At 41.1% G+C, this 20,743-nt stretch overlaps 1 protein-coding gene across 2 annotated transcripts in view; it reads left to right on the forward strand.

Moving 5' to 3' along the window:
• Positions 1-426: 426 nt before the first annotated feature.
• Positions 427-20,743, forward strand: part of ADTRP (androgen dependent TFPI regulating protein) — a 92,342-nt gene continuing 72,025 nt past the window's right edge. The window contains exon 1 of one of the 2 annotated variants that reach the window (XM_090269815.1): positions 427-647. The gene's annotated coding sequence lies outside the window, so the exon portion shown is untranslated. The remainder of the gene's footprint in view (positions 648-20,743) is intronic. The other variant, XM_090269814.1, reaches the window with a different exon arrangement.

The following is a 20,743-nucleotide window of genomic DNA, read 5'->3' on the forward strand; positions in this document are numbered from 1 at the left end:
CAAGAAAATCTTGGGAGGTGTTGAATATGTCTATCACCTTAAGTGTGGGGATGATGGTATTATAAGTGTTTGCATATGTCTGAACTCTTTAAATTGTACACATTAAATATGCTTTTTTGGACATTGATTATGCCTCAATAAAGCTATTTAAACAAAAATGAAAGAAAATTAGTTAGTTCTTAGCTTCATTGAGAAACCCATTATGTTTCTTTTGCACACACCACACCCACATAATCCCACACTCTTCCTTGATCACCCTATCCCTGAACATTCCTACTCCAGGTGCATGATGATGCCAACCCTGGAGGGAGTTGCCTCTGAACTCCCACTCACCAAAAAAAAAAAAAAAAGAAAAGTGGCTCTTGCCAGCTGCCGCACCCACACTTGCTGGCAGTCTCAACTATCACCATTCATCAGTCAGGTATGCTGCCTGCTCACCTTTCATAGCATTCTCACAGTCTTCCAGCCTGAGACACCCTATGAACCAGAGCCATCTTTCTGGTTCTTTTATTTTTTAATCAGCAAAAGAATTACCATCAACGAATGAGGGAGACCTTAGCTTTTCGTCATCTTCATTCGCAATGACCGTATTCAGGAAGAGGATTATTCAGAAGGTGAAGCCAAATCTTAAGAAAACTAGCTTGCAGGTGAGTGTCTGCCCAGCCTGACAATTACTTGGAGACGTGGCTGTGTAGCCAGGGGAGAGGGCAATGGGCTGTAAGGGTAAAGAGGCTGCCACATCCACATAACATTTCTGGTCTTCTGGACACAGCAGGTCTCACTCAGCAGGGCAGTGATCTGGGCCTAAAAATCCCGTATGCACAGGAAGCTGGGCTTGGTCTCAAGCTCTTACGTTCCCTTTCTTAGGAGACTCCAGCAGTCGGACAAGTTCCATGCATGTTAGAGTCAGCATTTGAGATTCATCACTGTGTGAAGATGAACAGTTACAGAGAGTGAGTGGGTGGGGAGGGGCATGGATTTGTATAGCTCCTCAGAATTGCAACTTGGGTTTCTGAACATTTATCCTGTGTGTCAATAAATTGTTGCCAGATGTTCACTCAATTATAATTCTAGTATGAAATCACATGAAGAGGTCTAAAGCCCTTTCTTGCTTTCTTCAGAGATGAAGAGGGGTTTATGGGGAAACTTCCTGCCCACTCAGTAAAATGGGATCCAAGAGTATGCCTTTTATTCACTTCTAGTTTTCTCCAACTTAAACACTACACTGTGTATTTGTTTTATTTTGTTCTCAAGAAATAACCAGTTGACAGTGGGTATTTATTATCAGATTCCTATAGTATAAATGGTGTTTCCTGGCCCCATTAGGCAACAGTCTGCAGATGAAAACTGCAGAGCAGGCAGGTTTTAGGCAGGATGTATTTTCTAAAGCATTGAGAGGCCTCCTCACCTTGAAACCCTCCCCAGTGACTTGCTCTAATTCAGCTAAAAAGTTCCTAAACTTTAAACTGTTGATGTCCTTAGTAGGTTAGCCAACCAATATGGGGATCTTCCTGCCAGAAGGCCCTGGTAAAGTACACATGGTGCCACAGGCTCAGCTTCTGAATGACTGCCCTCTGGAAGACTGAGACCCCACAAATCTAACAAGACAGAAAAGAAAGCAAGCCCATGTGTGTCTTGCCACTTGCTATTTAGGTGTGCACACCCACGCTGCACTACTCCCACTCACCTACCCAGATAAGTCTCAATGGATCCCTGGGCAGCAGCAGTTTGAACACACAGTCAGTCATCCCTAGAACATTCGATATCTTGAAGTTAAGAAAATTTCCTTTCCCCCATCATTCTTTCTTTCAAAGCCTAGGAGTCTAATTATCATTTACTCTGTTCTTCATAACTAGGAAAAGTTTTCCCCAAGTCCTGAAAAAGAAAAATACTAAAAGGAATTTAATATAGCCCAGACTGCATTATTTCCCAGTGTCTCCGATATTTATACATATTGGTGATGAAATTTCCAGCTGGGAGGGGCAAGGGGGAAAGGGCATTCCCCCACACACTACAGGTGGATGGGGAAATCACTAGCCTGTGTGTTATGGCATCCAGTCAAGCCTAATAGGTAGCTGCTACCCACATCACAGTTCTTTAGCCTCTCCATTTACCAGGGATGGAATTAGTTGATAGATACTTGGGAAACACTGAAAACCATCCTGAAGGCATACAAGAGAGGGGAGATGAGACTTGGTGGGGAAGCATGAGAATTCTGGAAGAAGGGTGATAGAATGATGTGCTGAATGTAAACCCTCTGTAGCATGGTGTTTCCTCACTGTTTAGGGGTGCCTTTGCTGTTAGATCTTCCTATTGAGGGCAACTAGCAAATGTCAGGACTTCTGGGTCAAAAACCACATGGATTTGATTTAAGATAATCTCCAGAATACTTTGCTCTCATAACTGACAAGATTTCAATGAGCAGTAAATAGATTTACACTTGAGGCTCTGTCTTATGTGAAATCAAGAAACCAGAAACCGTTTCTCACACCATAAGGGTCTCCCTAAAGCCACCCTGCATCTCTGAACTTTCATAATAAGGACTGTAAGCAGCATTTTGAAGGGATCACAGTGCACAATTATATACAATGGGTCAGATATATAAAATGTTTAGTGCAAACATGCTCTCTAAATTAACTATGGCTTGCCAAATTAATTCCTATAAGCAAAGAGAAAGAAATTAAATTTAATTCAATAAGTCTAATTATGTTTATTAACTTTATAAGGTAATGACTCAAAACAAAGAAATGAAAATGGTAGAGTTTAAAAATTACAGTAGGATTTAATGAAGAACCTGGATTTGAAATTATGTGTTATTTCTATTTTTATAATAACTACCATTCTCTTTATCAATGAGTATTCATTGATACCTACCTTTAGAACAATGCTCTGTGTTTATGCTGGGAAACAGACAGGTTTGGATATATTTAGGATCTGAGGAGCAGGCTCATCAATTTAGGGTCTATTTGCTGGGACTTAAGAAGTTTTTAATATAAACAAATTATATATACACCCCTCTGGTCCAAGTATATAACCCATCTGTGGCAAAAAGCAAAAATACAGTTGGATGTCGTATGATACCTATATTCTTTTGATGCCCCAGTAATAAGTTTATTTGAGGTCCAAGATTCACACTTGACCTATGTCTCATTGATAACCATGAACCAAGACATCCAATTTAAACAATTGTTTTTTGAGAGGAAAAAATGGCACAGTTATTAATTATACAAGAATTTATAAATCATTATATAGTGGTATAAGATTTTAAAAGCATAATTTCTAAGGGAGTGTTTAGTTTATTGAAAATAGATATATTCTAAACAAGCTTCATCTCTGAGAAAGAAAAAGAAAACCAATTCCAAATATTTAACTCCATAGATAGAAACTCAGTGTCCCAACTGCACAAATCTATATGCACATCCACACCCCTCCTCCCACCAGCCCCCCATTCCTAGCAATTCTGTGATCATGCTCCTAAGCAGTGGTCACCATATAATACAGTTGAGAAAGACTGTTTTACCCAATATGAAGGTACATTAGTGATTATCCATTACTACTCTCTCCTTCAGTGTTCCTGGGGAAATACAGTTTGCATAGGGGTGGGGGAATGTCTTATTACAAAGACAATTCTTGACCCTGCCCCACACTTATTGGAGCAGAATCTATTGGGGAGAAATTGGGAAATTTTTTTAGAGAGCCCTAAGTAATTCTTATGTACAATAAAGTTTGGTAACCACTGCCAGAAAAATTGAAAATAAATTGGTTCATATGGAAACCAGAACTAAAACCTTGATTCATCCTCATATTTATCTCAGCAACTGTAGCTCTAATTTCTACCCAAGAACCAATCACAAAAAAAAGAATGCCCAAGAAGAGATTAAGTGAAAAAGAGAAATAAAAATTTCAGTAGTAAGTGCTAGAATGCTGAACTAGAATAATTTTTAACTCTCTTTAATGATGCAGAGACATCATTACTGATAGAATCATTGTGACTCAGGAAAGTAATATTAAATTACATGTGCATTTTAAGATGGATATTTATTAAGTCAAGTGAATCAGAGACATAAGAACAGCAAAGCAAAGCAAAATAAAACAAAATAAAATGTAAGTGTGGGGATTCTTCTTCAAAATATATATAAAAATCTTTTATTAAAATGTGTGGATTGACAGTGACTACCTATACACACACCCATGTATGGACATAGCTTAATTTTTTTTACTAATAAGGACACAAAATCAAAAGTGTTTGGAGACTACAGCTCTATTTATTTTATTCCTTCAGGACCTTCAAAGTTATCAATTTGAAAAATTAAAAAAGTTTACAAATGGCACTAATTTATGATCATATGTAACTTGTCTTAGGAGATATCTGTATTTTAATGGAGAAAAATGTTTAGCCTGGAGCAATTTATCTCTAGGGTGAGTTTCAGGCTCTCTGATTGGCAAGTAGATAAGAGCTGAGGTAGAGAAGAAACCTTTTCCAGAAGAAACATATATGAGAAGAAATTTCTAGAAGAAACACCTTAGGTTGGGATCAGAAAGTCAAGGCAGTTATGATTTTTCCGTGAACTCACCAGTTGCCTTCCATTTTCCAATGAGTTTCAAAATATAGTCAGGCAGGCTATTGGTGCGTTCCACAGGTAATTTGAGGATGTGTCTTGTATTTTCTATATTCTTATTTTTATTGCAGTTTTAAATAGACTATTTCATTTAAAGGATCAACCCTGCGGTTTCTTCAATTCATTAATTTTTCTTTTTCTTTTTTTAGAAAAACATTTGTTTGTGTTTTGCCTTGGAAGGAAAATTCTCAGTTCTTTATCTGTCTTCGCATTTTTCCCCCTTTTACTCTATACTGTATCTGGAACATGTACAATTCCCACTTCCAAGAACGCAAAACATATTTTACAAAAGGATCTGGTTTAGGGTGACCAATTGTCCTAGTTTGCCTGGTACTGTCTTGATTTTAGCACTGAAAGTCCTGTATCCCAGGAAATCCTCTCAGTCCTGGGTAAAATGAGACAGTTGGTCACCCAAGAGTTGCACTGCCCAATACAGTAGTCTCTAGACACGTGGGACTAGTTAAATATCAATCAACTCAAACAGAATTTAAAAATTCAGTTCCTCAGTTGTACTAGCTATAATTCAAGGCCTTAATAATTACACGTGGCTACTGGCTACTGTACTGGACAGTATAGATATAAAAATCTTCATCATTACAGAGAGGTAAATTGGATAGTGCTGAGCCTGCAATTATCTAGAACAAACATCTTTTAAAACAATAATACCCTAGTCAAGTGTTACCATTTGGCTAAACAAACTCGTGTGATGGGGCTTTCTATCTCAGTGAATACACAGAGTATGCTAGCTCAGCAAAGCCACAGTGAAAACTTTTGTTTTTCAGAGTTCACATTTTCTGATATACCAGACTTCTGGAGCTAAACTCTCAGTCTTCCTAGCTCCCAGGAATTTATAAACAGTTGTTGGCATTTAGGGGAAGTGGGAACATTGCATAAGAAACATTTGACATGACAACAAGAAAAGATGACTTGACCCCTTTTAAGGCATGAGGGTCACTCTAATTTTGTTCCCATGTGGAGATTTTCCTGTGATACACAGCGCAGGAGAGAGGATAGCAGGACCTAGTTGAGTCACAGCTGAAGGAGGACATGCATGAGGGAAACCACCTCGGAATTGGTGGGTTTAAGTCTATCACATCCCAACCCCAAACATCAGTTGGATGGAACAACATAGCTTCTTGTAAAAAGTGCCCAAGAGTCATGGAGAAGACACCACTTTAGCCATGTCCCTCTTCCCTCAAAACAAAGGCAAATTAGAAACAGAAACAGAAACAAACTATGTATCAGTTTTAAAATGCATTGCTAAAAGATGCAATTGTGAGCACAGGGATTTATAGGCATACTTCAGAGATATTGAGGGTTTTGTTCCAGACCACCACAATAAAGCAAATATCACAATGATGTTACATAAATTTTTTGGTTTCTCAGTGCATATGCAAGTTGTGTTTACATTATACTGTAGTCTATTAAGTGTACAATTGCATTAGGTTTAAGAAGGTTCAAACCTTAATAAAAAATACTTTATTGCTAAAAATTGCTAACTATCATCTACACCTTCAGGGAGTCACAATCTTTTTGTTAGTGGAGGGTCTTTCCTCAATTTTGATGAAAATATAGGTTCTATGAAGCTCAATAAAGCAAAGCACAATGAATGAGGTATACCTGTATTTGTTTTATAAAATGTTATTTAACACCCAAGTTGATATTCTTGAGTCATCACAGTCCAGTGGAGGAGTCTTAACATTTTGCTGGCTTTAAAAGTATAATGTAAGAAATGATATTTGTTATGACAGTGATGATGATCACGATCATGATGACAATCCTAACATTTACTGGGATCCTTCCCAATGGCAAGCTCCATTTTTAAGTGCTTTACATGAAGAAGTACAAGACACTGCTTTGGGAATGTACTGGAAGAATCGCCATGTAAAAATATAGCACACTATTTTTCAAAATTTCCAAGAAATTTAGCATATACACAAAGCAAAACTCTCGTGTTATTTGGAGAGATAACATAGTAGAGAGGTTTAAATAATGGATTTTATTTTTAATAATTTTTTTATTTTGGGAGAATTTTAGTTATACGGAAAAGTTGCAAAGCAAATACTTGGAGTCCCCATATGATAATGGATTTCTAAGTCAGACAGCAATGGCTTCAGGCCCCAGCTCTCTGCTATTTATTATTGTGTCTTGGACAAGTCATTTAACCACTCATTTTTTCAGATGTGGCTTCCCGAATTGAAAAATGGCACAATAACACTTGCTTTAGAGGGTTGTAGGAAAGGAAAAATTAGAGCAAAGAGAGGAAATGAACTCTGTCTCGTATCTTCTAAGAGCACTAATCCTATCAGAGGGCTTCACCCTCATGACCTAATTACCTACCAAAAGCTCCACATCCACAAACCATTAAATTGAGGATTCGGGTGTGCACATGTGAATTTTGGGAGCAACAAACATTTAGTCCATAGAACCAGTCCGGGGTAGAAAGCTGAAATGGTCTGCTTTCCTGTGTTCAATGTGGGCTCACTGAGAAGGCTCACAGAGCACCCTCTTCAGTGCTCTGAACGTGGATCTAGGGACTCTCTCTTCCATGGGTCTGATGAATAGTTCACAACTCAGCTTCCCGTTATTTCTCTGCTAAACTGGGGATGGGACTGAAAGGGCAAGGAAACTGGGGGACCAAGCAACTTCATTCCTTTCTATGATCTCTGAGATACTGAGGACTGTTTTTCTGCTTCTCAAGCAGAGAACTCCTGGGATTCCCAAGGTCTCTGTGTGGTCCATTAGGGCCATGCACACTTAAACTCTATCATTAACTAACAGTCGCTGCTAAGATCTGATTTCTTTAGAAGGAAATACTTCTAACTGGACAGTATTTGGGCTATGTATTCAAAGTCAGTTTTCTAGCTTCATAATTTGGGAAACAGTTGAACACACTTGAATTTTTCCAAATTTCTCTCTGCTAACTTTCTAATTATCACTTAACATCCCCCTTGATTAAAACAAACTCAATATTGAGTGTTTTTTTTTATCCTACCCCCTCCTTGCCTACATGAACCTGCCCCTTAGTTAGTTCTCTCTCTTCTCAGAGAGAGGTGATGATAATTCATAGATCTTGGACTTTAGATCAGTTTCAGTTGTTCTTTTCAATTCCTAAGAAATTTAACAGGAATATTGGGAAATTCTGGGTCATTATAGTCTTAATGGAAAGCCCCAGGTCAGGAGTTACAACATTTTTCCAGTTTAAAAACTAATGCTGACCATAAGAAAACTCTGCAATATGTTTGAAAATTGCTCCTATTGAATATTTTCTGGAAGGAATTCAGCCTTGCAGTGGGGAGCCTATTGATAAGTTTAGCACCTTCCCCATGCCATTCACTGAAGACACACTGCAAGAGTTGCTCCTGGAAACACACTTTCTAGTGGTGAGATACTTCTTGTGGGCCAGATGGACATTCTGAGCAGGAGGTGGCTATGAGGGCAGATATTCTCCAATTACCTCCTCCATCAGAAACCCTAATGCTTATTGAGGACTTACTATCTTAAAGGCTTTATTTTAGCACTCCACATGTACTGTCTCATTCAGCTTACACAGCAATGCTATGAGTTGGCCATTATTATTATCATCCTCATTTTATGGTTGAAGAAACTGAGACACAGAGAGTTTCATTAGCCTGCCTATGGTGACATCGGTGGGAGTAAGTGAAATCAGAACTGAAGTAGGGCACACTAACCTTGGAGCCCACGCTTGTGGCCACTATGTAAAAAGTTTTGCCTCACTTCTCTTTGGAGTCCATGCTTCTTTAGAAGCCAAGAGTTAACTGCAGGCTGCAAGCCTTATCAAAATGACAGAAAGCAGATTGAGGGCCACTCAAATCATCTAGCAGCTTGCAAACATTTCCTCAATCATTCTCTTACTCTTAGGGTCGCCCCAGTAATGTTCCTGATAGTAGAACAATGGTAGTACCAGGACTGAGTGCTGGATTTGCCTACTTGGCCATTTAGCCCAGTGGCTTCTCTGCCCAGTGTGTTCTTTCTTAGCTCCTGAGCTGGTGCTTACTTTGAAAGTTAAGGCCATATTGATGGAACCAGAGATGCTTATACTAACTCAACTAAAGACCCAAAAACTATGTAAAAACTGTTTTATGTTATTACAACTGTGGAGGAGGGTGTCATTGGGCTGCAGTGAAGTAATCATTGTTTCTAAGAACAGAAAAAAAAAATCAGTTTTCTAACACTTCAAGTAAGTTTTTCGGCAAAGAAGCCTCATAGTTTGAGAACAACTTTGAAGACAAGTGGCTATGCTTCATATACTCTCTATGTAGGCCTTTTCTGAATCATTTTAGCATGACTGCCTCTGAATCTTGGAAGGTGGACACAGAAAGAAAAGCATCAGAATATCATGGAAAAGAGTTTTGACATCTTTGAAGACAAGTATACAAAGGGTTGGCACTAGAGTACAGGGTAAGGAGGAGACATTTCGCCTATCCAACTGAATATCATCTGTACTTCTGTCTCCAGGAGCTTAAATCTATAAAGCATTCTTACCCTGAGCAGGCTAGGTTTCAAAGAAATCTAATTTGTTGAAGGTAAGAAAAAGAGAGAGGCTGATTTTATTTTTCATTGACATGTCATTTATTTTAGGCCACAATCAAAACTGAAATCAATTTGAATATCCCACAACACCATGAATGTTCTAGAGGAGATTATTGGAAAATACTTAGTGACCATGGATGCTCCTCAACCAAGGAGATAATGTGACATAATTCTGAGAGAGTAACTAATAGAGACTAATTTAGATTTTCTTGGTAGGCAGAAACTGCCAAGGAAGCCAACATATTTGACCTTAAACATTAGCCATTTTGAAAAAATGGATTTTAGGAAATTTTGTTCAATTTTCATATAGCTTGAGAATGGCACTTTTATTCAGAAGTCAGTAAACAATTAATGAAAACAACTCCTTTTGACCAGATAAGTCAATTCTGCAATGAACAATCATGTGGCTTCTGCTATGTTTCTTCTTCTTCTTTTTTTTTAAAGGGGATTTTTATTTTTTTAAATTTAAAGCACAGCAATCTTTTCCTTGTTTTTATGAAACACTACCCTATGTTTCCAGGCAGAAAAACAAAAATTTTTGAAGGTCATGTGATGTCATTTTGGCGATATAGAAATAAGAAAACCAACTGACAAGTAAAAAGAATGTATCTGATTTGATCTTTGGCAGCATGTCTTAAAGCAGAATATATAAATATGCATGTATATATATGTAATTCTAAGAGGATTTCACCTTGAAATGTGATAGCTGTTATTACTTAATAAAGACCATTTGTTTGTCAAGGGCTAGATTAGTCTCTGAACTGGGTTACACAGGAAATCAAAATCTCTTCCGTTATAGGAGCCCTTATCAGTAAACTTGCTGAGTACAAGTATGGGCAGTTATAGAAAGAGGGCGGAAAGTCATTTTTCTCTTCCAAGGCCAAAGGAGTTGGTGCATGCAAACACAGATTTGGACCCGAAAATGCTTCCATTAAGGCTTTAGGAGAGAACACATGCCCCTCTTCCCACAGGATCATGGCCCGTCCCACACTGGGGACATTGAATTCTTCTGGTTTCTGTAGAGCAATTTTCTTTAGAGCAATTGGAGATGATTTTCTTCCCAGAGCACTTTTGGGAATGTAGGAGATATTTTTGGTTGTTATACCGGGAGTTCTGATGGCATCAGATAAACAAAGCAGATCAAAATAGCATAACAAAGGCTCAGAAAATTAAACTGTCATTGGAACCATAGTCTACAAAAGTCTGGCCAGGATCCATGTGCTAAACCTAAACTTGGTGGCTGACTGCTAGAATAAAAATTTAAATAGGACTCAGAAACTTTTCATATAATAATCAAAATATCTAGGTTACAACTGAAAATCACTGGCCGTACTAAAAACCAGGAAAAGTACAGCTTAAATGAAAAAAGGCTATCAACTGATAGATACCAGCACGGAGATGAATCAGATATTGGAATTATCTGATAAAGATTTTAAGACAGTTACTATAGAAGTACTTCAATAAAGAATTGCAAATCCTCTTGAAACAAACGAAAGACAGAAAATATCAGCCAAGGAATAAAAACTATAAAAAAGAGCCAAGCAGGAATTAAAGAACTGAAAGATACAACAACAGAAATTTTTTAAAAATTAAAAGAAACAGAACAAGAAAACTTACTGAATGATCTCAATAGTAGAATGGAAATGACAAAAGATAGAATCAATTAACTTCAGGAAGATTAATAGAATTTGCTCAGTTTGAAAAACAAAGAGAAAATAGACTGAAAAAGGAAATGAACATAGGTATCCTCAAGGAATTGTGAAACAGTAAAAAGGGATCCAAAATTTATATCATTGGAATTCCAGAAGAAGAATAGAAAAAGTTGGATTAAAATAATATTTAAAAAATAATAATAGCTGAAAATCTCTCAACTTTGGTCAAAGATTAAATTTATAGATTTAAGAAATTTAAAATTTCTCTAAATATGAAAAATTAAGGAAATGCATGTCACAACAGATCATATTTAAACTTCTGAAAATTAATGACAAAAGGTCTTTAAAGCAACCAGAGAGAAATGATGCATTAACCACAGGGGAATATGAATTCAAAGAAAAGCATACTTCTCATCTAAAACCATGGAGGACAGAAGGGAGTTGCACAATACTTTTCAAGTGCTGGAAGAAAAGAACTATCAACAGTGAAGTTTATATTTTACCAAACTATTACTCAGAAAATAAAGGAAAATAAAGACATTCTCAGATTAAGGAAAGCTGAAAGAATTTTGTTGCTATCAGAAACTCCTTTAAGGAATGGTTAAAGGGAGTAATTCAAACTGAAATACAATTATAAAAAACAAACAAACTTGAAGCATTGGAAAAGATAGAAGAACAATGCAGAGGGGAGCAAAGGGGGGGAATATTGGGACAATGGTAACAGCATAATCAATAAAGTATACTTTGAAAAACAATGCAAAGAGTAGAAAAAAACAAACTAATTTTTCTCATAAATTTTATAAATCACATTTAATGATTAGACAAAACTTATCATCCGAAGCCCAAGACTAGGATATTTAAAACTGGTAAAGATAAAGGGACTACAATGAAAGCAAGCTGTCCACACTTCATCTGAAGCGGTAGAATAATACCAGTAGACTCTAATAAGCCACATGTGTATATTGTCATACCCAGGGCAACCACTAAGAAAACTGTGCAAAGAGAGAGATACACTCAAAAACACTGTAAATCAACATGGAATTACCAGAAGTGTTCAGCACACGCTTGCAAACACTCAGAAAAGTCACAAAGGGAGAACAAAAGTACAAAAAAACAGAGAAAATAGAAAACAAGTAATTAAATGCAAGACTTAAGAACCCCTAACATATCAACAACTACCTTAAATATAAATGATCTAAGTACACCAATTCGTCGTCGGCAGCCGTCCGTCTCGGGAGACGATGGCGTAGCTTCTTGAGAGTCTATCTGCACCGCCGAGAATGGCTGTGCAGTCCGACTCGGGAGTGACAATCCCTGCCGCACTTGGTACAGGTGAAGGCAGATGGCTGTTGTTGCTGCTGTTGACGCTGCTTCCGCCTCGATCTTTTCTGGACCGCCTCCTCGTTGCGCGCAGCTCTGCGCGTGACGTACCTTGCCTGACCGCGAGCCTCCAGGCTAGGCGGTCGTCTGCTTGAACTTCCCATGTGTTGAGATTGATGGAGCATTGTGTCATATCCTTTTTGCAGGTGTCTTTGAACCGCAGTTTTGGGCGCCCTGTCATCCTCTGGCCTTCTGCTAGCTCGCCGTAGAGGAGGTCTTTGGGAATACGGCCTGCATCCATTCTTTTGACATGGCCGAGCCACCTGAGGCGTCTCTCGCTAAGAACTGCATGCAAACTGCTCATGTTGGCTCGCTTCAGCACCTCGGTGTTGGGAACCTTATCCTGCCAGGCGACATGCAGGACGCGTTGCAGGCACCTCATGTGGAAGCTGTTGAGTTTCCTTTCGTGCCTTGCGTAGGTGGTCCACGTCTCGCTGCCATAGAGGAGAGTGCTGAGTACGCAGGCTTGGTAGATGCGCAGTCTGGTTTTCTCAGTGAGGCTGGAATTGTTCCACACTCGCCGGTTCAGTTTGGCCATAACTGTGGCTGCCCTGGCGATTCTCCGGTTGACCTCCAAGTCAACTGACAGAGAGCTCGAGATGGTGGACCCGAGGTAAGTGAAGTCGTTGACAACCTCCAGGGTGTATCCGTCGATGGTGATGCATGGGGGAGTCCCCGTGCCTTGAGCCATAACGTTCGTCTTCGTCAGGCTGATGGCTAGTCCGAACTCCTTGCATGCGTGGGAAAGGCAAGTGACTAACTGCTGGAGTCCCTCTTCAGAGTGTGATGTCAAGGCTGCGTCGTCGGCGAAGAGCATCTCACGGATGAGCACCTCTTTGACTTTGGTCTTGGCTCGTAGACGGGCCAGGTTGTAGAGCTTGCCATCGGATCTGGTGTGAATGAAGACACCCTCGCTGCAGTCCTTAAAGGCGTATTGGAGGAGCATGGAGAAGAAGATTCCGAACAGCGTAGGCGCGAGGACGCAGCCCTGCTTTACTCCGCTGCTGACTGGGAAGGCCTCAGAGGTTGCGCCGTTGTAGGACACCGTGCTGTGCATGTTGTCGTGAAAGGACATGACCACAGCAAGCAGATGTGGTGGACAGCCAATCTTCCGTAGCAAGCTGAAGAGTCCGCTTCGACTGACCAGATCAAACGCCTTCGTGAGGTCGATAAAGGTGAGGTAGAGTGGTTTATGCTGCTCGTGACACTTCTCCTGCAGCTGGCGTAGGGAGAAGATCATGTCCACTGTTGATCGGCCAGCTCTGAAGCCACACTGGGACTCTGGGTAGACGCGGGAAGCAAGGGTCTGCAGGTGGGCAAGAGCGACCCGGGCGAATACTTTGCCGACGACGCTGAGGAGAGAGATGCCCCGGTAGTTGTTGCAGTCGCTGCGGTCTCCTTTGTTCTTGTACATGGTGATAATGTTGGCGTCTCTCATATCCTGAGGGATGTAACCCTCCTTCCAGCAGAGACAGAGTAGATGGTGGAGCAGCTGTAGGAGGACTGGTTTCCCGCTCTTTAGGATTTCTGGAGGGATTCCGTCGCTTCCTGGTGCTTTCCCGCAAGCGAGGCGGTCGATGGCTTTGCCGAGCTCTGCCGCAGTAGGTGGGGTGTCTAGCTCCTCCATGACTGGTAGGTCTGGGATGGCGTTAAGAGCAGTGTCTGTTACGGTGTTCCTCGTTGCGTACAGCTCGAGGTAGTGCTCGGTCCACCGCCGCATTTGCTGTTCCTGGTCAGTGATAACCTCACCTGTCTTGGACTTAAGGGGGGCGATCTTGGAGGGGATTGGGCCTGTTGCCTTCTTGATACCCTCATACATTCCTCGTGCGTTGCCTATATCGGCGGCTTCCTGGATGCTTCTGCACAGGTTTAGCCAATAGGTGTTGGCACAGTGGCGGGCGGTCTTCTGGACTTTGTTCCTGGCAGCCCGTAGAGCTTGAAGTGTACTGGGAGTGGGCGTGGCCTTGTAAGCCAGTAGGGCCTTCCTCTTAGCCTCGATCACGGGTTCCATTTCTTCCCAGTGAGCCTCGTACCAGTCAGCGTTCTTCCGCTCTTTCTTCCCGTAAGCAATAATGGCTGAGTTGTATATGGCGTCGCGGAGACGTGGCCAATTGGATTCGATAATGTCATCTGCCGCCATTCCCTCGCCGAGTGCATCTTCCATCCTGTTGATGAATTGCTGGGTCTTAACTGGGTTGCTGGCACAACTGGTGTTGATGCGTGGGCGACCCTTCATCTTGGAGTGGTGCAACCTCTTCGGCATTATGCGCACCTTGCTTACCACGAGGGCATGGTCCGTGTCGCAGTCTGCACTGTGGTAGCTGCGGGTGAGGAGGGTGCTGCCAATATCCGTTCTTCTGGTGATGACGAGGTCAAGCTGATGCCAGTGGCAGGAGCGGGGGTGCCTCCATGACACCTGGTGGATCTCTTTGCACTTGAAGAATGTGTTTGTCACACACAGGCCGTGGTGACATGAAAGCTCAAGCAGTCGCTGACCATTCTCATTGATCTTTCCTCTCCCAAAGTTTCCGAGGCAGGTGGGCCAGGCCATGTGGTCGGCTCCTACTCTTGCGTTGAAGTCTCCAAGGAGATAAAGAGCGTTACTTCTGGGGATCTTGGATAACGCTTCGTCCAGTGCATGGTAGAACTGTTCTTTCTCTTCGGTGGTGGCGCAGAGGGTTGGGGCATACGCGCTAAGAATGCTGACTGGGCCGAAAGTTGTTGACAATTGGAGGCTAAGTAATCTCTCTGTGCCTCCTGTGGGTGGCTCTATGGAGTTAACAAGCGTGTTCTTCACAGCGAACCCAACACCGTGCTGTCTTGGTTGGTCCGGAGACTTCCCTTGCCAGTAGAAGGTGTAGTTGGTTTCTCTGATAGTTCCGTTGTCGGCCAACCGGGTCTCCTGTAGAGCCGCAATGTCGATGTTTAGTCGTGCCAGTTCCCTGTCAATGACAGCGGTTTTCCTGGCACCATTGATCCACGGAAGGTCTGCAGTAAGTCCGGGACACATGGTCCTGATGTTCCAGCTAGCGAGGCGAAGAGCTGGAGGCTTCTTTCTTGTTTTTTGCTTGGAATTGCCTGATGCGAGTGTTTTGTGGCCCACTTTTCGAGAGACGCCTCTCTGATCCCCACGCACCCAGTGGGGCAGGCGAGCCATGGCGAGACGGCACCTAATTGGCTGGGGGCTGCCCAGCTTGAGGCGGGCGGTAGCTGTCCAGTGAGGTGCGATGACCTCTCCCACCGTCAGAGGAGACCCCTGGCGCTCGTTTCCTTCGCCAATCGGATGAGCTTATAACCGGTATCTGTCTCCTCCCGTGTTGAGTCGACATCTTGTGATGACACTGGAGTGTCCTCTCCAGTGAAGCTATAAAGCCTGGGCAGGGTGATATGGGGGGCCAGCTGTTGCCCATGCAGCAGACCCCCCCTCTCTTCGCAGCTGAAGGATGCAAGGGGAAAGACAGAGTCAATACAGCTTGGCTTCAGGTGCGCCGCAGGAGTTGCCAGTGTTGACTACAACGTCAAACTGCCTTAGGGACTCCGGCTCCGGATTTTCTGTCGGGGTTTACTCCCTTAGCCTTTCCCCTGAAGAGGTATGCCGCAAGGCAGCGGAGGTTTTTTGGAGTCAGAGTTTTCCTTCTCTGATGTGCCCTGACTGGAAGATCGAACCAGCGACACTTAGCTCACAGGCCGACGCTCAATCCACTGAGCCAAACCAGCCAGGGAGAAAGTACACCAATTACAAGACAGATATTGGCACAGTGGATTAAAAAACAAACAAATATAGCCTAATATACTGTTTATAAGACACTTTAATGTCAATGATATAGGTGGCATGACAGTAAAAGGATTGGCAAATATATATCATGCAAACATCAATTTAAAAAACAGGCAATAACAATGTAAATATCAGGTAAATTAGACTTTATCTGAGCAAATAAACTTACCAGAAACAAAGGGAGATATTACATAATGATAAAAAGATCCATCAACAAGAAAACTTAGCAATTCTAAAGGCATATGCACCAGACAACAAAGTCTCAAATACATAAAGCAAAAGCTGATAGAGCTGAATGGAGAAATAGACATATTCACAATTATTGCTAGGGACTACAACAGCCCCTCTTTCAGCAAATGATGTAATTATTAGATAGAAAATCAGCAAATCAGAGTGCAGTTCATGTGATATATGAGCATACATGACTCAGACATATGTCTCTATAGATGGCTAAAAATAATCAGAGCTTAACTGTTGTTCTTGCTGTGGTGAATTTCCCAGAAAAGCAAGAATTCACATGGAAAACAGTCAACAGCTTGAAAATGAAATGTGCTTATGGTCAGCATTAAATATGTTCCTTAACTTTGCTGACTTTTTCAAGATATAAAAATCTATGATTGAATATATGAGTTTTCTTATGAGAAAATGTACGCCTTTCTGATTAACAGGGTATCTGTAAAACATGTGAAATCTGACAGTATATATAAAAAAAAAAAAAGGTGTTCCTAAGGAGATAGTTTCTCTTTAACTTCATCAGACCTCACATAATCAAGTAACATGTAAGCTAATTCATGCAAGAGAAATGTGCTTGAAAATTCTAGAATTTAGGTACAAAACAAAGTAATTCAAAAAAGAATGAAAGTTTACTGGACTTGTTGCTAGTTAAGAGAGCTGTATTCTGGTCATTACTCCTCTGTTAATAGCTGTGTGGCTTTGGGCAAGTCCCTTAACCTCTCTGAGCTTTAATTTTCTTACCCGGAAGGTAAAAACATTGAATCAGCTGACCTCAAATGGATCTTTCCTGCTCTAAACTTTTAAAACAATGTGAGTCAATTTCATGCTTGTAAACAGGAAGCATTCTTTGGCCTCCCAACTAAAAAATGTACCTTCAAAACTATCAACAGAGAACTCAGCTCTTCTGAGTGAATCTGAGAAGATCACCACAGAACATTGCACTTCATTGTGAAAACAAAGCTAGAGATCAAGGAGTGAGGTAGATCTGAATCAGGTTTCCCAATGCAGCAGGCAAAGCGGTGGGTCAAGGAAATTCTCATATTCTAAAAATGTAGGTTACAGTGCCTTTCAGGGTTGGCTTGGTTTGGTGGCTGAACACCCAAACACGTTCTCATCAAACGGACTTCAGCCTTTAATGAATGTTCTAGTTTTAAAAAAGGACAGCCACAGTAACCTCAGAAAAACAAGTGGTATAAGTAACCCAGTGGGTAAGCTTCATTCTAACTCAGTTCTCCGCTGCATCACAGCAAATGGACAAAGGTTTCTAGGGATGTGAAGTCCACTGTAAAGAAGGTCCTAGTCTCTCTTCACCTTGGCTTTTACTGAGCAACACACACATATTTAATTATTTCCAGAACCATCTGCCTTTTATCAGAGAAGCCTTTAGAAGACAGTGACAGTAAAACAATTGACAAATATATACCATGTAAACATCAATTTAAAAAACAAGGAGTAAAAAGAAACAAGGAATAACACTATAAATATCAGGCAGCTTGGTTCCAGGGAAATACCGACAACACTGTATGATGGGGGTGGTAATAATCAGGAAGTCCAAGAGTTAGTGACCTCCTAAGTAGATATTAAGAATACAACCATACCAGAATTGATCCATGCAAACAAAGCTTTGTTAGCATCCGGCAGTTAGTTACCTGCTGCCATGAATAGTGCTGAGGGCCCAGAGGTGTCAGATACCCCTGGAGGAGCTCACAGTATGTTGGCTGCATTAATTAAAGTTCCAGCAGGACAATGTAGCCCACCCAGCTGAGAATTTAATGATGGGACTATTTACCAAAGAGGGGTAAAGTTAAGGGGGCCTTATAAAGTCAGTGGAAGCATACATCAGCTTCAAAGGAAACATGTAGGTTAAGAGGTTAAGTGGCACACAGGTTAGTCCTGCTGACATGTCTTCTCTTGAAGCCTAAAATAATTGGGATTTACTGGTTAGTTGTTTGTTTCACAGCAGGAGCTGCAGAGGCCTCTCCCTTGTGCCAGAATAAAATCACACTTACTCAAAGCTTTCCACCATAAACTCAAGAATTCTGAGCTCTGCCATCCTTATTTCCCTTTCACTACTGTGCTACCTGTAGCCATCACTGTGGCAGGTCTCCCAACACTTCTCACTATAGTTGGTTCCATGGTACGTGTGGGAGTGGAGGAGTATCTCTGTGGGCTTGGAGCTTCTCTCTAATCTCCTCGATGCCAGCCCTGGTCAATTGCTCCTTTAGCTGAGTACATATCCTGGCTTTAAAAAACTATCAGCACTCTAAAATCCCTAGGCCCCATTTCACACTCAAGGAAGCTAACTCCCTGATAAGGCTGATGGTTGACAAGCCCAGGTCACACAGTAGACGCATGCCCTGGTCTGATTCCCTACTCTTTGTACCTCATCATTCTGTGATTGGTTTAGGGCTGAGTTATAATCAGTATCAGGCAAAAGTGTTACGTTTGCTAGTGGCCATGACTGCTTTGCTCAGAGACATTACTTTAATCTTTATCTCCTCTTACATGGTGTCTGAAGTTTCCCAGGATTTACTCAATGCATTCATCTTTAATTCCATCTTCTGTACATTGAGAATGACAGAGAATGTACAGGATAATTTAGGCTCCATTAGTACATTATACATGCCTTTATTATAGTGCTTATCACATCATGCTGCAATTTTTTGTTTACATATCTGTCTCTGATATTTGACTGTGAGTTCCCTCCAGGGCTTAGGCTATGTCTTATTCATCTTGGTATTCTACCTTCTCCCTAGGACCCAGCAGTTGAACACTTTGAGAGTAGCAGGTTTTAAATGAATAAGCTGGTTTTATAGTAAGGCTCAGTAGACAACATATGCCTGATATGTACATATTCATTTATTCAATAGATATTTATTAAGTTTTTACTGTGTTCCCAGTGCTATGCTAAGCCCTAAGAATCCAAACATACTACCTATGAACCTGGGATATAATGGCACATAATAAATTAATTCCTAATTGTTATAGACTACATACTTTTTAAAAAGATTTTATTTATTTATTTTCAGAGAGAGGGGAAGGGAGGGATAAAGAGAGGGAGAGAGAAACATTGATGTGTGAGAAAAACATTGATTGGTTGCCTCTAAAATGTTCCCAACCAGGGACCTGGCCCACAACCCAGGCATGTGGCCTGACTGGAATCAAACCAGCAACCTTTTGCTTCACAGCCTGCACTCAGTCCACAGAGCCATACCAGCCAGGGCAAGATTAAATGTTTTTGTTTCTCCAAAATTCATATGTTGGGAGTCCTAACTGACAAAGTAATAGCATTAGGAGGTAGGAGCCTTTGGGAGATGATTAGATCATGAGGGCAGAGACTCTATGATTGGGATTAGTGTCTTTACAAGGAAGTGCTAGACGGATCCCTAGCTCCTTCAGATACGCAAGGATACTATGAGAAGAACTGTTGAAGAAATAAGCTCTCACCAAATATTGAATCTGCTAGTGCTTACATCTTGGGCTTTCCAGCCTCCAAAACTATGAGAAATAAGTTTCTATTGTTCATACCTAATGTATGGTATTTTTGTTATAGCCCCTCAAATGGACTAAGACACTAGTTAATCCTTATGCAATTTACAGAGATGCACAGAGTATTAAGGAAGACTAGAGAGGTTATTTAACATGGCCTAGGGAAGGAAACTTCTGAGCTGCATTTCCAATGATAGTTATGGGATAACAAGTCGTGGGAATAAAAGCATTGGGACACAACATAGCCAGATGTAGGTAGAACACTGCCAATTTGGCGGTATTAGTGGAACCATCAAGTGTGAGGTGAGAGATGAAGCTGGAGAGAGTAACAGCCATATGGAAGTGGGAAATTTATTAAAAGTAATGGAACTTGGATGTTACGCTGTAGGTGACACTGATTCAGTGGAGGGACTTAAACTGGGGATGGGGATGGAGTAAGATTGGAATTCCAGATAAAATCACTCCCTGGCATTGTGAAGAATGGAGTTGGAGGATAAGACTAAAACTAGGAAAACCAGTTAGAGGACAGTTGCTATGGCACTGAAAAGAAATAAAGAAAACTTGAACTAGGACAGTTGTAGAAGGAATGGAAAGAAGAGGACTGATTTAAGCTTGACTTGGGAGATGAACTTGGCAAGATTTGGTGGTTAATTGGATTTGGAATGTAACAGAGAGATAGGAGACAAACAAGTGGTTGATAAAAGTGTTCTCAGAAGACAGAACAGAGAAGAAAGGCTAGGTTTGGGGGAATGTACTGAGTTCATCTTAGACATCTTGAGTTTGAGGTATACCTGACTCATTCAAGAGATGTCCAACAAGTAGCTGAAGATATGTTTTAAGTTTGGTGGGCACGAAGAAAGGGCTAGGACTAGAGATATATAATTTGTGGTCATAAACTCTAAAGTAGTGGTAGAAACCATGATAGTGGGAAAAATCACCAGGGTAAATATGTAGTGTGAAATGGGAAATGGCTGGCCCATCTCCCTAGAAAATACCAACATTGAAAGAGCTGGTGGAAGAAGATGAACTCACGAAAAAAG

Source organism: Furipterus horrens, unplaced genomic scaffold (assembly GCF_987537825.1).
Source record: "Furipterus horrens unplaced genomic scaffold, mFurHor1.1.pri manual_scaffold_3, whole genome shotgun sequence".
Classification (NCBI taxonomy): domain Eukaryota; kingdom Metazoa; phylum Chordata; class Mammalia; order Chiroptera; family Furipteridae; genus Furipterus; species Furipterus horrens.